The sequence below is a fragment of the Xenia sp. Carnegie-2017 genome, unplaced genomic scaffold (assembly GCF_021976095.1).
Source record: "Xenia sp. Carnegie-2017 unplaced genomic scaffold, XeniaSp_v1 HiC_scaffold_16, whole genome shotgun sequence".
Lineage (NCBI taxonomy): Eukaryota > Metazoa > Cnidaria > Anthozoa > Malacalcyonacea > Xeniidae > Xenia > Xenia sp. Carnegie-2017.
In genome coordinates this window covers 6,452,167-6,474,445 of record NW_025813469.1, presented here as the reverse complement: position 1 = coordinate 6,474,445, position 22,279 = coordinate 6,452,167, and the positions used below count along the sequence as shown (strand labels likewise).

Sequence of the window (22,279 nt, the reverse complement as noted above, 5' to 3'; positions counted from 1 at the left end):
ATTAATAATAGTTTTATAGTGAAAATACGAAAATATATAAAACTTATAATCATAAGGGGGGTGGACTTAATTTTTTGTAAAAGTTCTTTTTGAGAGGAAAATGTGTTGAAATGCATTAATTAAAGTCTTTTGGTGAAAATATGAAAATATGATAAAATATGAGTATGTTTTGTTATTCAACTCAAGTTACGAATGATTTACACCAAGAACGCTACAAATTCAGCTGCGTAAAGGTTACAAACGGATCATTGGGGACACAATATCCTATTTGTACAATAAATATTTGCACGCGCAATAAGTCTGATCGTAAATATACCTTGATGGTATATCATTCCTGTAAGCTCGTCCACCATCTTCTTACGATGCCATCCAAAATATCATCGTTGCTGATGTACTTTTGAAACAAATCGCATTCCTCGTGATTTTTATCCACAAGTTCTTGTATATTACTGATGACCATCAACGTCTGTTTCTCGAAGGCACTACAATATTAAATATGCTGCTTTACTATTTGCTGACATGGATTTTTTAAGAGTTCAAAACTGTGAATGTATGTTTTTATCATCTGCGACGTGAACGTCCATGAATAACAATAGAAATTTATTGCATTTTCAAAGGTCCCGTGTCTCCTCTCCCTCTAGTTGCTGAGCTTCGCCCACCCCTCCCTCTCCTTCTGCTTTCTAATAGTGCTCAATCCTCTCCTCGTAAAATAGACAGACAAACCTGTCTAGAAACTAGTGAAAATCTCGCCAAAAGTGAATTGAGTTCCTTCACTAAATGTTTGAAAGATAAAAGTTCTGCAATAATTCCGCGTTTCCTTTGCCATGTCGCAGTCGAGTTTCGTGTTGCATAGAATAACAGACATTGCCCGATTTAAAGGAAATTCACCGTAAGACAAAATGAATTTTTTTTAAAGCATCTCGGTTCTTTTATAAAAACAACAATTATGTTTCACGATACACTTTATATGAAGCGAGGGGGGGGTAGGGATAGGGAGTAAAGCATTTTGTGGGAACTTAGATAAAGCTATTTATAGTTTTAATTACTTTTTAATCTCACAGTTAATATTTAACACATCAGAACATAACACATCCTCTCAGGTTAAAGAAAAGAAGACATTTTAAAGTTTATATAAAGTGATCAATAGGCGTGGATACAACTCAAATACATAACATTTCAAAATATGATATAGTGCCCAGGCCTCCGTTTAATATAAACAAGTCACGTGTACCTGTGAATGACCAAATAAATTAGGTAAAGTTAGAGAGGAACATCCAACTAGAGGATGACCCCACTCCACAAACTTCGTTTGAGAAGTTGCATTTAAAAACACGACGAATATGTAAACTGAAATAAAAATTACGTAATATTGTACTGAGGAGTCACTACGGGTTGAGCAAAGTACTGAATTATATTAAGGGGTTTGGGTAAAGAGGGAAGTATGAGGGTAAAGGAAACTGAACCCGTCGAGGTTTAATATCGCCCCGTTACCACATAAATTTTTTCACTTTGAAGATTTTCGTCTGAATGTATTATTGACGTGTTTATTGTATTCATTGGCGAAGTAAATTGATCAATGAAAAACGACTCAATAAATGTTTAACATATGATATTAAAGAAAGTTTGGCTGTTTTCAAAATTATATCAATTCCTTTCTTTTTTCACAAAACTCTCAAAAATGACTTAAATGTTAGTGACGTGACTGTATGCGCAAAAAACTCTTTTGAGACAATCACTATTTTCCATATTAAATATAACTCTGAAATTAAACACTTGAAAACACAGATGAAGTCAGACCAGCTAGGATGAATAATTTTACTAACTCAATACATTACCTTTTCTGAAGCAAAGACTATATCAGACAGTGCGATAAGGGAAAGACCAAATCCAGCTGTTGGACCGTTTACCGCAGCGATCAAAGGTTTAGGACACGTGAGAAGAAGTCGTAGGTCGTATTTTCTGCAAGTCTACACCACAATTTGAACAATCTGTACCTCTATGCAATTAACAGCATAAATGTGCCATTCAATAGGCAAACCAAAAATCAGTACCATCAATAAAAACCATTGAGGTTTTCACAAGAACAATAGAGATAAATCAAGAGGCATATAATCATTTATCACAAAACCTTTTCTATTGTTGATGTTGGCTATAACCAAACTTTTTCCATCTTCTTTTGTAGCTACTTCCTTTCTTTATATACGCAACTTTGAGCAAAGCGAAAGGGACCACTTCAATACCCCAGTCTATCATCACATAAAGAATGTTTAGTGCAGAGTTGATTTTCTGCGAGTATCAGTTGACCACCTTCAGGTGGGCTCATATAATAATGGGGCCCGTCATCATTATACGAACAAACAACTGACATCCACAAAGAATCCAAACTACAAAAAACATTCTTGGCCATGAATCACCATGACACATGAACAATGAAAAACTAGTAAGAGTAATTGAAGTGAATGACAGAGGTGGTAAAGGGACTTTCACAACTCTATCCATGTGGGATCTACAATATGAGAAAATATGAAATAATGATATGCAAAGTAACAATGCATCAGCAAAATTAATTTATCATGAAATCTCATGCATTTCTTTCATATTATATTACGTGAATGTTTTATGCAGTGCGGTGTTTTGAAATTAAATGAGATATGATCTTCGCACTTAGCTGGACAATTTAAGCAATCGTCTCAGCTAAGTGCGAAGATCATATCTCATTTAATTTCAAAACACCGCACTGCATAAAACATTCACATGACATTCATTTCACGAGAAAACATGAGCCCAACAATATTGACCTGCTCACCACTGTGTGACTTCATAGCTCAGTGGTCAGAGCACTGCACCGGCACCGCAGAGGTCATGGTTTCGAATCCCGTTGAGTCACCTGATTTTTTCAGGTCCTGAGACGATTGCTTAAATTGTCCAGCTAAGTGCGAAGATCATATCTCATTTAATATTATATTACATTGACTCCCAAAGACTATAGTTCCTGCACTTAACACCAGGGTGCGAATTAACGGTGTGCAATGTGCAATTTGCACATCGTTTTGGCTAAAATGAAAATAATTGCACATCACTTTTTCAAACGATGTGCAAAAAAAGTTTTTTATTAATTACTATCACATATATTGAAAAAAAAGTTTTTAAAATCTTAGGCCATGTAATTGGCCATGTTGACACAATGTCATCAAATTGAAAAACGTCGTCACTTTGAGACTGGAAAGTCTGTCAACAGTCGACATACTGGTTGACATACATGGTTCTTCTGACCATATACGGATGTAATTCATTTATAAATATTAATTTTTTGCATTGCGCTGTTTTGTAGTTTGTGCATCATTACTTTTTTTAGCATCATAGCTATTTTGAGTGTTTTCGATAAAATCAGGAGACATTTTCCTTCTGATTCCTAAAAAAACCTTTAAAATTTTCAAATTTGAAAAATAAGCCAAAAAGATTTTTGGGAGCGAAACCAAACTGGCAACCTTGATTAACCGTATTTTTTGCTTTTATGCATAGTTTGTAATATGACAAAAATATTTTTTGTTATAAGTAAGCATCAATAAAACATATTAGATAATCAGAAGACAAAAGTAGCTATATGCGGTGCATGTTTCTCTTGTCGCTTTTGTTTTTCTTGCCACGATGGCTTCTTCGTCGAAAGGTTGTACTAGCAAAATTAACACAGTAGAAAAATGGATAGAAACATTAAATGCCGACTGGCTTGAATACGAGAATGATGTGGAAACAAAGAGGACAGAATAACAAGCGCAAAAAATTTCTCTCGCACATTCATAACAGGATAAACTGTTGTAAAGAAAAACGCAGTGGTGAATCATATGAATTCTGAGTTGCCTTTCAAAAAGTATATCCCCATTTGCAAGCTCCTGGAGAAGGGAGGCGTTGATCTAGGTTAATCGTATCGAACAGACCGATCAGCCGCTGAGTTGTCAGATCACATTTCTGGGGTCATAAAAGGAAATCTTGATGAAGATTTAAAGGTATTTAAAGATATTTGTCAGTTTTGTGCGATGGCAGCACCGATACCAGTGTAAAATCACAATAATTATTTTACGTGTTATATGTGAATAAGAACGGTCATAGTACTTGCTAATTGATGTCAGTTGAAACAGTTGAAAACGAAAATGCTTCAGGGCTGAAGGAAGCTATGAACGAAGCTTTTGCCCGTTTTGGCATTACAAACTTTGAATCGAAACTAGCTGCAACTGGTCTAGATGGGGCAAGTTTTAATATGGGGAGAAATACTGGTTTAGAAGCTCGTCTAAAAGAAGTCGCTCCTTGGCTCACTGTCGTCCACTGCTTCAATCACCGTCTAGAATTTGCTGCTGCCGACGCATTCAATGCTACGTTTTTTGCACAAGTAGATGAAATAATGCGTCAAATGTTTTCTCTGTACCAGAAGTCACCGAAGAAACTGAGAGAGCTGAAAAAACTAGCTGAAGTGTATGGAGAAACTGTCTATAAGCCCATCAAAGCAAGTGGGACAAGGTGGATAGATCACAAAGTGCGCGCCACGAAGGTTTTCCTGGAGAACTACGGCATGTATATGCAGCATCTTAAAACAGGTAAAAATGGCTAATTTTCCAACTTTTGCTGTTTTCCATCAAATTTGCATCGCCTCCTTAAATTTTCTAGAATAAAGTTTGCCTGTAATAACAGTAATAAGCATTTTTATTAAATTATTTAATGTCATGTAATATGTTACTTTTTGTTTCTTATGTAGGCCGCAACTACTTCACCTGATGCCCAAAAGCAGAAGATAAATGGATTCCTAGCTAAATGGAAAGACGCTCGTTTCCCAATATGTATGCTTCTATCTTTGTGGACATTATTGGTCCTTTGCGTGTTTTGTCTCTTGGACTACTAACTGACGACAATGATCCAGTTAAAGCTTTAAGGAGAATCAAGGAATTTGACTGGACTATGGTCAAGCTTCAAGGTAGTACATTTGGCAAAGCTACTTTCGATAAATTTAGGAAGGATTGCAAACCTACTGGTGATGACAAGAACCAGATTTCGTGTCAAGATGTTGTGCTCACAAATTATCCCCGTGCACTAAATGGAGCTGCGGGACAACGATAAGAGTGGATAGATGCGATTATCCTCAGTTTGGGCAATCGCTTTAGTGATCTTCAAGAGACACCAGTTTACAAACACCTTTGTCCAATTATAGACACCCAGTCTTGGCCAGGTGAGGAAGTTAATTTGGTGAGCTATGGAGACGAATCGGTTACTCTACTTGTCGACCACTTCATTCAGCTTTTGAAGCATAACATATGGGATGTGTCGAACGATACGATGCTGACAGAAGAATGGAGTGGGCTTAAGTTGTTGATTTCAGAGACGTATGGCAGAGCTATACCATACTTAGATGTTTGGGCTGCCATTCTCTCTTCACCAGTTAGTAAGGAAAAGTTTTTAAACGTTCTTAACATTGTGGAACTGTTATTAATTACGCCCATCTCTAATGCTGTGGTTGAGCGAATGTACTCAACAATGGCCAAAATAAAGCCACACCTACGTAGCAGAATGTCAAGAGGAAGATTGGACAGTCAGCGAATTAGTGAGGAGGGTCCATCAGTGGAAGAGTATGATCCATCTCCCGCAAAAGAGCGGTGCTATGAACAAAAGAAACGAAGGATTAGATATGGAGGCCATGCTTACCCAGAGAAGCGAAAGAAGAAAGTCGATACGTCAGAGGCATCAAGCTGCAGCAAACATTCTTATTTTTCGGACCAAGACTCGTCAGAAAGTAACTAGTCGTGTACTATAACATGATAACTTGTAAAAATGTATACGTTGATAAAATGTTATAAAAATATTACGTTCTAAAAATGTTAATTTAGTAAATAGTGCAGTATAATAATTAATGTAATATCATTTGATTATGCCTCTGGAGAACAATTTTTGTCGAAAATATTTGCACATCGTTTTTTCTCAACTAATTTGCACCCTGCTTAACACCATAAGACTAGAGTTCATGAACATAACTCCTGACTGTTATGGTCTATGCCCCTAAATCACAAATATTATAATGAATCCACCTAACTCACTAACACTATACTTCCTGCACCTAACTCATAAACACTATAATTCACACAATTAGCTTGCAAACACTATATTTCATGCACCTCACACTCAAAAACTAGAGTTTATGCACTAACTCCAAAGATTACATTTCACACACCTAAGTACCAAAAATTAAATACAATAGATTTTTATGAGATGACTTTCATCACAATACCTTTTTTAAACGTATTCCTGACGCTAGCAAACGTGAAAATCAAGTTGTTGGTGAATATATCTCCTAAATATGATTGAAGAAAAACATCGAGCCAAGAATCATCTAAAGATATAGAAACATAACATTAACTTACCACATCGCTTTCATTAAAAATGGCTTCTTCACCAAACTTCAAGAAACGAATTGTGACCTTGCCGAAATATAAATAGCGTTATGTTGCAAAGGAAGCAAAACGAGAAATGTCCGACGTCAATATATCTCATATTCCAAATTTACTTTACACGTTTTTCTGCCAAAACTGCGAGTCGCTCTTTGTTGTCTTCACCTCATCAAGCAAACAATTATAATTTTGAAAACAGCAATTCTTGGTTTTCATGTGTGTCTCAAGGGAATAACAAACAAAGAAAGGGCATCCACCATGTCGCCTAAGAGCAAAGGGAATCCAATGATATTATTTTGTAAGGAGTCCATCAGCATGACGCATATGAAAACCACCAATACTTTCCATAAACTAACAAATTCACAGTTTGAAAACGGATCGCTTTCTTCTATGCCAATTGCATGTTAAAAGTTCATTGCCAATGGCTGCTTCATCAAACTAAATATAAAAAGTGTTATGTTCAAAGGAAGCAAAATGAGACATGTGGGAAGTCATTATCTCACAGTCCAAATTTACTTTAATTTATAGATATGATGCGAACTGTAGAGACGACGACACTTTTCACTTTATTATAAAACACATGTAATATAGACAAAAGAAACAGCCACCATGGGGTTGCTGCAAAACTGCAACGTCAATTTAAATTTATTGCAAAACCAATCAAATTCATTCATATTCATTACACTAGTTTGAATTCATAAAAAAAATTGAAATTTTCGATCCGTGCCACGCCTTAACAGGTTTCTCTAATCTTCCAAGTTGACTTTTATTAAGCATTGATATGTGGTTAATCTCTTTTACCGCGAATTTTGTTGTGGATGGACAACTTTTCGCATTAGACAGAATATTTCACAATAAAAACCGTCTGTGAAAACTATACTTTTAAAATTGTAGTTGTTCATTCCTTTATGCAAGAGAAACCGCAAGTTATTAGTAGCCTTACAGATCTTCTTTCTCAATCAGTAAACCATAAATTTTCTTTTACTGCTCAAGAATCTTTTAAAAAGGTGTTCGAACAGCAAGCAGTTTTAGATTATGTTTTAATTAAGCCATGAAAACCGCATGAAATCTTTGTGACGATCTATAAACATCTTCACACGTTTCTCAAGATCACATTCAGTTTCAGTTCAAAAATTTATATTTTTCTCGTTATTATAAAGAATCTTGTAAGCTTCGCTATTCATAACAGATTAGCTTTCCGCTAATAAATAAGTAATAATGAGCAAAGTACATACAACATGTGGCTTTCAGCTTCGTAAACATTATTCTTCGTTTGTGGCGTTGACAAAACTACAACGAGAATTTCTTGTTTTAAAGTAATATTATTACTCTATAAATCTATTTATTGAGGCTTAAATAATCGCAATGATTGTACTACCTTGAAGCTATTGAATGAAAATTGATGAGAGACTTGCGGGCTTCTTGCGAGATGCGTCCCCTTGCTGCAGAGTATTTGTCCTTTGTTGCATATTCCTGAACCAGCAGCCGGTGGAAATGTCGAAGAAAATCTTCCACCAATAATTAAATACAATAGATTTTTATGAGATGACTTTTATCACAATATCTTTTTAGACGTATTCCTGACGCTAGCAAACGTGAAAATCAAGTTGTTGGTGATTACATCTGCTAAATATGATTGAAAAAATACATCAAGCCAAGAATCATCTAAAGATATAGAAACATAACATAAACTTACCACATCGCTTTCAATTTCATTGATAATGGCTTCTTCACCAAAATTCAACGAACGAACTTTACCCTTGCCTAAATGTAAAAGGAGTAATGTTGCAAAGGAAGCAAAACGAGAAATGTCGGATGTCAATATATCTCACATTCCAAATATACTTTCCACGTTTTTCAGCGAAAGCCGCGTGTCGCTCTTTCTTGTCTTCATCATATCAGGCGAACATTAATAATAGTTTTGAAAACAGCAATTCTTGGTTTTCATGTGTGTCTTAAGGGAATAACAAACAAAGAAAGGGCATCCACCAATAATTAAATACAATAGATTTTTATGCTTTGCGTAACGAGGATTTCAATATTATAGTGAGACCATGCGTAGTGATGTCAGAAGCGCTTAGTTAAAAATGTTTTTTCACATTATTGACGAAAATTATGTATATTAATGTGACGATACAAAAACTGACTTTGACCAAGCCAAAATGAAATTGACCTTTCGTCTTGAACGAAAACATTTCGGCCGTTATTTTGAGAACGAAAGAATGGGTCGAGGACGTTTGTTATATAAATTTTTAAATTGACGGCATTCATGCTGTGATGATGAAAAGAGTTTTGAATTTAAACGAGGATGTTAAAGGAGGAGGTTAATGGTGTTAGGAGGATGTTAAACAAGAAACCAACTTTCGTCCAGCATCAATATGACAGGGTTAATTGAAAGTGGACTGGGACAGATAGTAGATGTGACGTCCTTTGCATAACCCATGATCTTTGGAAAGAGGTACGAACATTGAGCTCTATAATAACTGGAGGGGAAACGTCAACCAAATTACTATAAATTATTAGCGCGCGGCCGCGTGGTCAAAAACATGGCGGGTTTTGGTTGTCAAAGTCAGCGGAAAGACGCGGGCTCATAAAATGAAATTTTTTTCGCCCACCCGGATTTGACAACCACAATTGCGATTATATAAAATTTCAATGCGAAGCACAAAAACTTTTAGAAATTTTATTTTAAAACATGCTGCAAACTTGTTTGGTGTACGGATGCTGAAGTAATGCCAGAAAAGAAAACATTTCATGACACCGGTGAGCAACGTAAGATTGTTTACCATTTAAAGTGTTCAGTGTTTTGTTTTAAGTCAATACTTGAAGTGTGATGGTATATATTTTGTGAATGTTTTTACTTCTAAGTTATAATTTAAGTTATGTATATCCAGTCTTATTTGTTCTTTACTTAATCGCTTGCTAGACGAGGCAAAGCAACCAATTCTTATCGAGATACGCATGTCTTAAAACTCCTTGTTTCAACTGACTTTACCTCCAAGAAATAGAGGATTTTTTCATGATATTTTTCTGAAAACATGAAGCAAATATTAAGAACAGAGCTGTATTGAAATCAAATGCAGTGCAGGATTAATTAATGAACTTTTTGGTGCATGTCGTACAATAAAAAATACCTGTATTAAACAGCTAGCCTGGACAATTTGACAGATTATGAACAATCATGATGATGGTGTTTAAGGGTTTGCTTTATGCTAAAAGTTTTATAAATGCCATCGGGTGTTTCTGTAAGTGAATTGTTTGTTATAGTAAACAGGTTAGTACATCAAAATCAAGATAAAAACTACTTTGTTCAATAATATGCCAAATTATGCTCCTACCTTGAAATATTTGCTCAAGAAAAGCTAATGATGACATGCATGAAACATTAAATATAGTACTGCATCATCTGTCAAAATCCATACGTTTTTCAATTTCAGGTGATTAAAAATTCACATAAGATGCATTGGTTGCAATGAAGTTGAATGTGTAAGAAGCAAAAATTGATGGCATAGAACTTTTTATGTCTTTTGAAGAATTACGATATCATTTAAACGATATCATTTAGTAGCAATGTAGTAAAAGAAGTGATATCTGTCTTCAACATGAGACTTTTCTAATTATGTATAGTTTCTTTGTACAAAATACTATTTTAGAAAACTTGATTTTTAAGTCATTCACTGATATTTTTTACCAAAAGACAAAAAGAAAAATTCAAAGGCATAATGTAAAATTCAAAAGTTTGTCAAGTTGTTTGAACCTAGAAAAAATTAGTATAGGTACTAGTAATTTGTAAGGACACAAGAGAAAATAGTGCAAGAAGGTTAGCATTTTTGAGAATTAATATGTTCTTCTTGACATACATTACACAAGGCCATAATATTATAAATAATGACTGTACAATAACAATTATACAACATGCTAAAAATCTTCACCTACATTATAATTATTTAAACAGGTTTGTCTTCATGCAGCAATAAGAAAAGTGTTATGTCAGAGAAACCAATGCACTTTAATTTAAGAAATCATATTTTCAATGGGAAATTAATGTAGTTCTGTTCAGTAGTAGATCCATGGTTGTCAATGACAATCCAGTTTCTAATATCTTGGCTCAAAACAGAACCAGCAACATGATTATAGAATTTCTGAATTTCGTTCTTTTGCTCTCCTAGTTCAAGATATTTTCTTCATAAGTTCTCAGTAGATTTATCAAAACATCATAATACCTTATAAGACACCCAGAATCAATCCTACCAAAAAACTAAAAAAATTTCATACCTACTTATAATATATTTCCAGTCGACTTAAGTCGTAAGCTAACTTTTCTAACTCCTTTTGGACGTTTTAACTAAGATTTACCCATCTATTCAGGAAAGACAGTTGCACCAAGCTGTTATCAAACAGTCAAAACACAAGTATTTTGCATGGGATTATGCATTAAAGCTTAACAACACATTGAAAGTGTAAAGAATGCCGTTTGATATTTATTTCTAACATAGCTAAAGCATTACTTGAAAAATATACGTTATTTTACAGTAGATTTACCTCATTTAAATGTGTGTGTCTATTTCACAAAAACCTGTAGCATTATTTTCAATATTTTATGCTTACGGTATCGTGGTTGTTTTCGCTGGTTGTCATTGATATAAGCAGTAATAGAGATCCGGATTCGGGAGGGAGCGAATGTTAAAATTTTTCTCAAAGTGGAAGTTTTGACAACCAAAATCTGCCATTACCGCCATGTTTTTGACCACGGGGTCCAGGCCCTCCAGTTATTATAGAACTCAATGGGTACGAAGAGCAAGCTTCAGGACTTTGCCCTAACGTCATCACTGATCTGATAATAGACTGGATATAGCTTCTATAGTAAAAGTGAAGCCTAATTATATATTAGGCGTGGTGATTAAATTATCTCTGTAAAATAAAACGGAAATGAAAATAAGAATAAAGTGAGGAAGAAAGCTTAGTAAATTTGTCTTGTTCTAAAACAACAGTACCCTGCTAATGAAGTCACGGCAAAAGTAACATACAACGTCTAGATAATAAAAATGATAAAAGAAAGGTACAAAACGAATTTTTTAAGCATCGAAACTCATTCTAGATCATAACTGCCTTTGAACTTGGAAAATGAGCTGTGAATTATCTTGCCTTCGCAACGATGGGGCAAATTCGATTCTTGCACGCGCAATTTTCAATTGAACACGAACGCCGATATTTTGTTTTATCCATGACAGATGTTTGAGATAAGTAAAAGGTCACGAAATGCCTTAAATATTCGAAAATCTATGTATATAAAAGTTATCCGCCATACATTTCTATAGAAATTTGTATCTCTTGTGGTACCCGGAAGTGCATTTTGCATATATAATTAGGCTTCACTTTTGCTACCTATAGAAGCTATATCAAGTCTATTATCAGATCAGTGAACGTCATAAAGGGTGTGTGAAATGTCGCAACATCAGAAGCATATACGATATCAATTAGACCAAGTATTGTCACAGATATTCCAACTGCTGGTCCATTGACTGCAGCCACGATGGGTTTTGGGAAGTCGATAAAAGTTGCAACAAATTCTCTAAAATTATGAAGGGGAGACATGTTGATGAACTTTCATGTGAAACAGGTTAATCTTTGTTGCTTTTCACCTCAATATTTCTTTACTATCAGCAGCAAGTTTTTCTGGACCTTCAGGAGGAATGTTCATAAAGTTAGTGAGATCATTGCCACTACAGAAATATTTTCCAGCTCCTGTTATTAATGTCACAACCGAATTATCATCTCTTGCTTGCTTTAGTGCGACAATCAACTCATTGTACATCTGTCAATATATAAATTGAATTAGAATGACTGGCAATGGTTAAAATAATTGACTAGTTATACAGTGGTGGCCTATTGAATGGGTATGACTGGTAATGGTTAGAGATAAACCTTTGAATAAATGGCTGGTCATGGTTAGAAGAGGTGCTCTATTGAATGGTATGACTGGTAATGGTTAGAGACAAACCACTGAATAAATGGCTGGTTATGGTTAGAAAAGGTAGTCTATTGAATGGGTATGACTGGTAGTCTATTGAATGGGTATGAAAGGTAGTCTATTGAATGGGTATGACTGCACTCAGGCGAATGAGATGTTACTCGTTGAAAAGAAACTGACTGCGGTCGAAGCTTGTAACTACGGTTTGGTAACAGAAGTTATTCCTCGCCGAAATTGAAAAAGAAATTAACAACAGAATGAAATACATGGCTGCGTTGCCGCCGAAGGTAGCACAAATCTGGACTTTACCGTTATTGCTTCGTTTCATTTAACCATACAATGCTCTCCATTGCAGTCGCTCTCATTGTCCAAGAAATTATGTTGCTCAGTTGAGCTGGAGAAACTTCACGATGTGAATAATAAAGAATGCGAAGTGCTTGCTCAAAATGGCTCTCGGAGGAATGCGCGCAAGCAGTGATGACTTTTACAACGCAAATCAAAATGTAGTTGAAACATTAAGTTGATTCTTGTTTATGAAATGTTCGATGCATTTTCTTTCTGTGTATGTTATTCAGTTTGATAAAAACCATTTCCACCAAAGTGTTAAGCGTACAAAAGCATCTGCGCAAACATCTACTTGATGTCACGTGACAACATGTTAATTAATGACACTTATTTTTAAACAACTGCATCAATTTTCAACAAATGCGCAAGAAAATAAGGTTATCGCGACTAAGAAGTCCGTTACGCCAGCAGTAAACACTGAAGTCTCAATGACTTGAACGATACAGAACGAGTGTTCGAAATTTTCCAGCAAAAGTTTTTTTGCTATGTTTTGGAACTTGATTCAAAACGCAATTTTTTCCTCCAAAGTAAAGATTTTAAAAATCGTGGTTAAATGAACGAATATGTTTTGTTATTCAACTCAAGTTACGAATGATTTACACCAACAACGCTACAAATTCCGCTGCGTAAAGGTTACAAACGGATCATTGGGGGACACAATATCCTATATGTACAACAAATATTTGCACGCGCTATAAGTCCGATCGCAAGTATACCTGGATGGTAAGCCATTCCTGTAAGCTCGTCCACCATCTTCTTACGATGCCATGTTGCTGATGTACTTTTGAAACAAATCGCGTTCCTCGTGATTTTTATCCTCAAGTTCTTGTATATTACCGTTGACCATCAACGTCTGTTTCTCGAAGGCACTACAATATTAAATATGCTGCTTTACTATTTGCTGACATGGGATTTTTCAAAGTTCGAAACTGTAAATGTTTTCATCATCTTCGACGTGAACGTCCATGAATAACAATAGAAATCTATTGCATTTTCAAAGGTCCCGTGTCCTCTCTAGTTGCTAAGCTCCGCCCACCCCTTCCTCTCCTTTCCAATAGTGCCCAATCTCTCCCTCGTAAAATAGACACACAAACCTGTCTAGAAACTAGTGAAGATCTCGCCAAAAGTGAATTGAGCTCCTCCTCGAAATGTTTGAAAGATAAAATTTCTGCGACAATTCCGCGTTCCTTTGCCATGTCGCAGTCGAGTTTCGTGTTGCATAGAATAACAGACATTGCCTGATTTAAAGGAAATTCACCGTAAGACAAAATGAATTTTTTAAAGCATCTCGGTTCTTTATAAAACAACAATTATGTTTCACGATACACTTTTTTAAGGCGGGGGTAGGGATAGGAGTAAAGCATTTTGGGGAACTTAGATAAAGCTATTCGTAGTTTTAATTACTTTTCAATCTCACAGTTAATTTTAACACCTCAGAACATAACACATCCTCTCAGGTTCAAGAAAAGAAAACATTTTAATGTTTATATAAAGTGATCAATAGGCGTGGATACAACTCAAATACATAACATGGCAAAATATGACCTAGTGCCCAGGCCTCCGTTTAATATAAACAAGTCACGTGTACCTGTGAATGACCAAATAAATTAGGTACAGTTAGAGAGCAACATCCAACTGGAGGATGACCTAACTCCACAAACTTCGTTTGAAAAGTTGCCTTTAAAAAACACGACGAATATGTCAACTGAAATAAAAATTACGTAATGTTGTACTGAGGAGTCACTAGGAGTCACTAAGGAGTCACTAAGATCAGTTCTTACCAAACTGGAAACATTGGTCTATAAACAAGAAGAAGCGTTATGAATACGTTCCGCTTTCGCGCATGTATATTTACTTTTCATAATTGGAAAGGTCGTCGTTTAATTAGATTCGTGCTCAGTTACAATTGGTTTTTTCTATGAAATTAGATTGTCCCCCCGCTATCTAATTTGAATTAGAATTTTAGCAAATTGTGAAGTTGTTTCAAAGTAGTTTGCCACCTACTTCGAACTGCTGAGCACAAAGTAATTTTGCTAACTCGCAATGACTGTTCATGCGTCTATTTCTATAATACTATAGTTCATGCGACTTAAACGATCTCATGACACCGTTGAAATAAATGAAATGGTAATCGAGTTCCATCGGTTCTAATCGCTAATAAAGCGCTCGCAAGAAAAATGTTTCGTTTGATCATAGTGTGTGTGTGTCATCGTGGGGTAACTTCATATGCTGAAAAGACAGTTAAATTTTCCATGCACCTAACTCCCAAAGACTATAGCTAATGTGTCTATTTCACAAAGACTTTAGTTCATGCACCTAAAGGCTATAAAATCTATATATATGTATATTGTTCGTGCATCTTAACAATATAGTTCATGTACCTAACTCCCAAAGACTATAGTTCACAAACTTAACTTTCAAAGAATATCTTTCACACACCCAACTTCAAAGACTAAACTCCCAAAATTCTTCTTCATGCACCTAAACTCGGAACGACTATAGTTCATACACCTAACTCCCAAAGACTATATTTCACGCACGTAACTCGCAAAGACTATAAGATCATGCGTCTATTTCCCAAAGAGTTTAGTTCATGCAACTAACACCAAAGAAAATAGTTAATGTATCTAATTACCAAAGACTATAGTTCATGCACCTTACTCCGAAGGACTATAGTTCATGAAAGAGCTCCCAAAGACTATAGTTCATGCACCTAACATCCAAAGACTATAGTTAAAGCACTTAAATTCCAAAACTTATATTTCACGCACCTAAATCTCAAAGATTGTTCATGCGTTTATTTCCCACTTATTGAACTCACTTGATTGGTGAATTGTATTTTCCCATGTTTTCAAAAACTTTCTTAAAGGTCGTACATTCCAATTCTTGTTCTTAATTCCAGGATCACATACATATGAACTATTGACCAGACAAAATCATGATATCTAATTACAATGTGACATCACTCTTCACATCCATACCATTAGACATAGCCAAACAACACAACTAGACAAATAAAATCCTAGACTTACTCAACCTTTGCCTCTCCACTGAATTCTTCTTCTAAAACTCATACTATAGACAACTTTCAGCGAATCAATGGGGTCACCACTATACACCTTCCTCGCAAAAGCTGTCGTGCAAAACCTCGAAACACAATCAGTCACCAACAGCACAGATGAAACAGACAGACTATGGAATAGATATAAAGACGATATCTTTGCCATAGTCAAGAAAGCCAAAACTGGACAAATGCTACACACCATAAAAATACTACAAAGAAGATAACCTTCACTAAAGACAAAAAACACAACAAGACTAAACAAACAAGTATACGGCATAAATACCCTTACAGACCAAATACTTGATTTCAACCGTAATCATTCCACACAACACAAAATAAGCAACATTCGAACACTTTTCAACAGAATTAACACTCACTGCAGCACAGAAGAAGCCAAAAAACAGAACGCAACTACTTGTTCTCATTTATAAAAACTAGTTACCCTATAGAAACTTTATAGACGAAACTATAAGCAAAATCAGTCAGAACTTTACTACTAACGGACACCTCCCGAAAGCAGACACTGCTATTAGGTCCCTGCCAATACTCTTACTATTAACTTATTTACAACCTCTCATAAGCAGACACCAAAACAATCTTCAAACAATTCTGTAGTGTTTATGGTGTTTCGAAAGTTCACTTTTAGGGTGGTCATGGGAGAAAAATTTACATGAGTTTAATATTTACTGAGGAAATTACCATACACCAGCTATGGTCAAATGGCAATTTTGCACAAATTAACAAATATTCGTGGCAGAGATTGAATTTTTATATTTTCGTTGTTTCAAGAAATTTACATTGTTTTGCTGGCATACGATAGAACATATTTCGCATACCTTCCTCCTAAACCCACTTTCCGTCATATTTTGCCGTTTAGTGTGCATTTCATAGCCGAATCTTATAACTTAGATATTTCATACAGGGACAATCCTTCACCATTGATAAGTGTCGTCGCTTTTGTGCTCGATAAATCCCGCTTCGAAAAAAATATAGATATGACGATATATTTTCGGATATTTTTCGGGGGTTTTTGTAGTGTTGTTCGCAATGATTCATAAATAGATCAAATTGAACCTTAGCCGACAATTACCCCGCACGTGTGATTGGGTCAAGATTGTCTGTCTAATACATTGTATACAGAACCATTTAAAAACCGCTATAAAGCTATTAAAACCAACAAAACACAATTAAAAACTATGTATAATAACTATATATATCGTAACAACGAATATTTTCATATTTTTCGATATTTTCGGTACATCGATATATCGATATACCGAAAACCAATATCGATAAACCGATATTTAAAACCCCGATATTTATCGATAATTCGATATGTCGCAACAGCCTACCTCGCAAGAGCCTTTATCGTCGTAAACATGCTTGACTCATTCATGTTTTCAGTGGTTGACGAGTCCTCATCCAAAACTCTCGAGCGTATGCTAGGTGCTTCAACTACGTTCAATTTCATCAAGCTATCTTCAACCTGGCGTCGTTGTTTCTCTTCTGCCATGCTTGATTTTGTTTCAATGTTGGAAGTTTCATTTTCAAGCAGTTCTTCTACCTCGATCTACGAATTATAATATCTGTCATAAATATTAAAGCAGTTTGTTTATGTAGAAAATATGCAGACACAAAGTTATGAAGAGAAATAAAACATCTTTAACATTGTCACGGATATTACGAGGGGCATAACAAAGTGTTGATGAGTTTGACTAATTCTACGTTTATAAGAAACTTTTAAACAATTCTAACCCTAACCTTAACACTTACACTAACCATAATCTAACCCTGACCTAATCCATACCCTAACCATTGAACCAATGTATGAACTGTAGTCAATTGTAGTCACATTATAAAGCCTACTTCCTATTGTTTTTGGAGTTCAATGTGCATTCTAATCTTTCGTTTCAAATCCGCATTCTATTCTTGTAATCTTGTAGCCCATATTCTTGCAAGCATTTCTCAAATGGATATTCACAAATGGAGACTCGACAAGATATGTTAATTTTTTTCACCAAACAAAAAATTTGTCACAGTCTGTTACGGGTCTTGCAGCTGACATATGAAATGTTTGTAAGTGTGGCAGGAAAATTACATTTATATAGCTACTCTTTGTTTTGCTATGTTAAGCATCACACAATAACAAGAAAACGAATGAGGAATTGGTCACATTTACCACTAAAAACAGTAAAATTCTAGAGCTCCAGTACGAATAGCAAATGACTGTCAAAACGAGGGACGATCTTGGCCCACTGCGATAATATTTTACCAAATGAAGGGGAATTCCACAAAACATGTCCATTTGGACATATTATACAAGTGCACATGTGTCAACTAACCCTGGTTTAACCAAGGTTTGCGTTAAATACGACGCTTTATATTTTTCATCGCTGTAGTATGAACTACTTTGTTGATAAATATATAGTAATTCTGCGAGTAAAATATCTTTACCTTCCTCTGCACAACAAAGTTTTTCTTGTATCAACGCACACAGCCTCCTACTAGCTCAAGAAACAAGCCAAAATATGAAAGAGAAGCGATCTCGTTTGAGTGAAAACTTGATGGTAAAAGTTGAAAAGTTGCTGATGGTTATCGCCATAAATTACCAATGGAAGAATTTACCACCACGATAAAATCAATATTACCACCACTGATAAAGTATTAGTGACCAATGCCGCCAGTTTGCCAGTGACCAGTGGCATGTACGCGTACCTATTTTTCTATAATTGCGACGCATCATGGGATTTACATTCAAATTTATTTTTGTGAGTAAATTCATTTTATCTTTACCATAAAATGTTGTTTTACTTCAAAATCTTCGCTTGTCAGACTTCGTGAGCTGACTAAATCTCGCAAGCGTTCGATCACGGCCATGACCGATTTTTCACCGAGTACTTTGTTGTCACGTGTTCTGACGTTGACCGTGTCTGAGACCGTCTCTTTTCACCAACAACTGTTTAAAAACAACATAAAACCATTTAACCAATCGCATTTAGTAATAAAATGAACATCTATTTTGCTTTTAAAATAGACAACACTTAAAAAGACAATGAACACAAAACAAACAAACAAAACACAAACAACAAACAATCCAACAACAGCAAATGATAATACCTTACATTTTACAACTCGCGCATCAACTGACTACCAAGAACAATAAGTAATGACAAGTGAGCATCACAATGCACAACATTACAAGCAGCACTGACTATAGACAACGACTTACGTTAGAAAGCAGGTTAACAAGCTCAAAACAAAAATCATTGAACAGAATACAAATATCAGCACCTTATAAACGGCTTACAAGCGAACAATTAATAAGTATACCACACAAACTAAAACATCCACATATTTTCCTCTCTGTCATGACGTCTAGAGAACAAATACGGCGAACCTGACTAATGTTGTGGAAACGTCAGTAAATTCTGAACACCAACACTGGTTCCAAACCATTTTAATTTCTATTTATTCGTACAGTAAATAAAAAATAATTTAAAAGGACTTATTAATACCAAGAATGAAGTTGTACTGTGAAAGTTGTGCATTGCCAACTTTCTTATTTAGTGTTGATCCGTGATCCAAGTCTGTATCAACACGATAACCAGCTGCATGGAACTTCTTTTGAATCTAAACATGACCAAAATGTCAATAAAAAAGGACAAAAATTCCAATTCATAAAATAGCAACAATTTGTCCATAGCTGAGTTTGCATTAGCCTGTGCAAGTTCGATCTAAGGCTTACCAAATTAAATTTACCGGTTCGGCATAATTATCATATTTACTACTGACAGGAATTACTACAACTTGATGGGGAGAAAGCCATAAAATCCTAGAAAATAACAGAAAATGCAGTGCGTCAAAATTTTGAAATAAAGTAGTAGAGTAAAATGATAAAAATTTCCAAACAATTAAGAAACTTTGTATCATTTTAATTTAACATTTTAAGGACATTTCATTTGCTTTAAGCTCTGGCATGAGCCAAGAAAACACTCACCATTTTCCACCAAAGCTTTCAGCAAGAATAGCAATCATTTTTTCAACTGAACCTACAATAGCTCGATGAATAATAACAGGATGTAATTTTATATCTCCTTCACCACTGTCAATAGAGTAATAGAATATTGATAAATTACTAAATTGTTACAATTTGTAAAGATCTACAATTTCATGGAAACTTAAACTGTGCCGTAATCCTCTGACTATAATACACAGGCTTACATATGTTTGTGAGCCATTATCAATGATATTTACATGGGGATGGATGCACAGGATACATGCATGGACTATTAACTATTATATTGCAATTATCTGATTGCAATATTAAATGTAACTATATACTTTATATGGGTGGGTTTGTTTGGGCGAGTTTGAATGCAGGTGGGACTTTCAGTGTTCAGCAATGTAGCAGGCTGCATATAAGTATATAGTATATATAAGCATATAAATATATAACAATAGGTTTCTATAGAAACAAATAATCATGTCACTGTTGGTTAAATAAATTAAGTATCAAGACCGTAGTGAGGTTATTCAACTAAAAGCTTACTGGCAAAACTTACCTAGCGTGAGGTTGAATCTCTCAGGAAGTTGGAAATCCAGTTCAATTGTTGCACATTGATGAGACCATCTCATAGCATCAAAAATTTTATATTAATCTATAAATTGTGATAGCAATGAAATTATAAATTCACAATGGTATACATCTGTAAACATAGAAAGCTTCATCCCCATCCCCAGGATTTATCTGCCGCTTTTGACCAAAATTATTCAAAGCTTCCATCAGTTTCTAATGAAGCATAAAACAAACTCATTTAGTTAAACAATTAAAAATATTATCAATCATTAAACATTTTCGATATTTATGACAAGACAGCTAAAAAACATTGTAAAGACTGCATTTATGTTCGCTGTGAACAAATTTCCTCCCTTTTTTGGGAGGTAAACAAACCAATCTGTATGTCAAATCAACAAATGAAAACATTCTATATTTTATTTCATTCTTGAATAACTGTCTATATCTTTGATATCCATAAAGAGGAATTGCACACGATGAAACAAATGTAACTTGATTAAATAGTTCATTGGTTTCAACCATTGAGTTGTAATGTTTGAAATGTTCAAGGTTAGAAGCCATCTTGATTTCAGCAAGCGGAGACTGAAACGAGTTAATATTTTAGTTGCAATATTAACAAATACTAAATAAAATCAATTACAAGAAAACAAAAACAATGATGAACCAAAATTGTTAAAGAACATATTTTAAGTAAAAACGACTCATGCAAGGTAACTCAAATGTTCAACTTATGATGGTGAAAATATAAAAAAAACATGGAGATAAAATAAAGCATGACAATCAATAGATCTTCACTTAGGTAATAATAGCTGCAGATCCAAATTTATAAACAGTGTGTGAAGCACTGACTAAAACATTTTGGCAATCAAATGCACTTGAAAGCCCTGGCAGGTTAGCTAAAGTCCCTCGGTGCTACAAGTCTTGTGACTTTTACTACAAAATCTCCCTCGGCTTTCAAGTACATTTAATCACTAAGTTACCTCACTACCGTGCATCGTTTTACTTATAAAAATATTGCACACGCTAGCTAAAATGTAGATCCCATTAACTACATACATGTATGGTCTTATATGAGCCAGTTTTAAATACTCAAAGAATATTTAGGCAATCAGAGAGTAAAATATTTTTACCTTACTCTGAACAAAACAGTTTTTCTTGTGAGTCTTTTATCGCAGGGATACGTCGGTATAAAATTCTTATCACCAAAATGTTTCAAATTCCAAATTGGTGAAGTGTTGACTGTGTAGTAAGCTGGTCGATACAACTCATACGCAACGCATCGATTTGCTGTTTAAAATCATGATAGAACTCATGCAGATAGATTGGTTTCACATAGCCAGAATAACAACCAATAACTGTTAGCTTCCAGAGCAATTCAGTGAATTCACCACAAATGTCAGTCTGCTACGTGAAGATAGTTCTCTTGCATATGCCTCAAGTCTTTTTTTACGCTTCCGAATTGCATCCTTGAACGCCTTATTTTATACAGTTCAGCCAACATTTACCTATTCTTGCCATAAAATGATTAAGTGTGCTCCAAGTTGACTGAAAATAAAATTGTTCAGCATACGCCATTTTGAAAGCATGTCTATAATTATCCACTATCATCCATTGTAACCACTATCAACATCCTAATGTCATTGGTCAAAAATAGTCACATTTTTATTTACTTTTGCCTTTCATTCATGTCATTTCTAGATATGAATTTTCTTATTCGTCCATAGTTCAATCAATAATAAAAAAATATTTATTGTAAATTTTATTATAGCAAATGAACGTGACGCCAAGAGTTTGTAAATTACATGCAATTTTTCGTCGTGGTATAGTGAACTATCTATCTCGACCTATTTAAGTCATGAAAGCCAACTGCGCCGCTAAAAGGTGCCGAGCCTCAT

At 34.9% G+C, this 22,279-nt stretch overlaps 5 long non-coding RNA genes across 5 annotated transcripts; all 5 read right to left on the bottom strand.

Annotated features, from left to right (window-relative positions):
• Window positions 1-152: 152 nt before the first annotated feature.
• LOC124436272 lies at window positions 153-2,063 on the bottom strand. The gene is made up of 2 exons (XR_006945276.1): window positions 1,836-2,063; window positions 153-482 (listed from the first exon to the last, which is right to left on the bottom strand). It is a non-coding gene; the product is annotated as an uncharacterized LOC124436272 (long non-coding RNA).
• Window positions 2,064-2,476: 413 nt separating this feature from the next.
• On the bottom strand, window positions 2,477-8,216 carry LOC124436265. Its single transcript, XR_006945268.1, has 6 exons — window positions 8,125-8,216; window positions 7,807-8,054; window positions 7,664-7,718; window positions 6,402-6,866; window positions 6,269-6,331; window positions 2,477-2,506 (listed from the first exon to the last, which is right to left on the bottom strand). It is a non-coding gene; the product is annotated as an uncharacterized LOC124436265 (long non-coding RNA).
• Window positions 8,217-13,293: 5,077 nt separating this feature from the next.
• LOC124436249 lies at window positions 13,294-17,194 on the bottom strand. Its single transcript, XR_006945250.1, has 4 exons — window positions 17,161-17,194; window positions 14,333-14,449; window positions 13,839-13,982; window positions 13,294-13,613 (listed from the first exon to the last, which is right to left on the bottom strand). It is a non-coding gene; the product is annotated as an uncharacterized LOC124436249 (long non-coding RNA).
• A 74-nt stretch (window positions 17,195-17,268) lies between these two features.
• Window positions 17,269-18,375, bottom strand: LOC124436261. The gene is made up of 2 exons (XR_006945265.1): window positions 18,263-18,375; window positions 17,269-17,378 (listed from the first exon to the last, which is right to left on the bottom strand). It is a non-coding gene; the product is annotated as an uncharacterized LOC124436261 (long non-coding RNA).
• A 253-nt stretch (window positions 18,376-18,628) lies between these two features.
• LOC124436851 lies at window positions 18,629-19,581 on the bottom strand. Its single transcript, XR_006945511.1, has 3 exons — window positions 19,554-19,581; window positions 19,324-19,438; window positions 18,629-18,764 (listed from the first exon to the last, which is right to left on the bottom strand). It is a non-coding gene; the product is annotated as an uncharacterized LOC124436851 (long non-coding RNA).
• Between the last annotated feature and the right edge of the window lie 2,698 nt (window positions 19,582-22,279).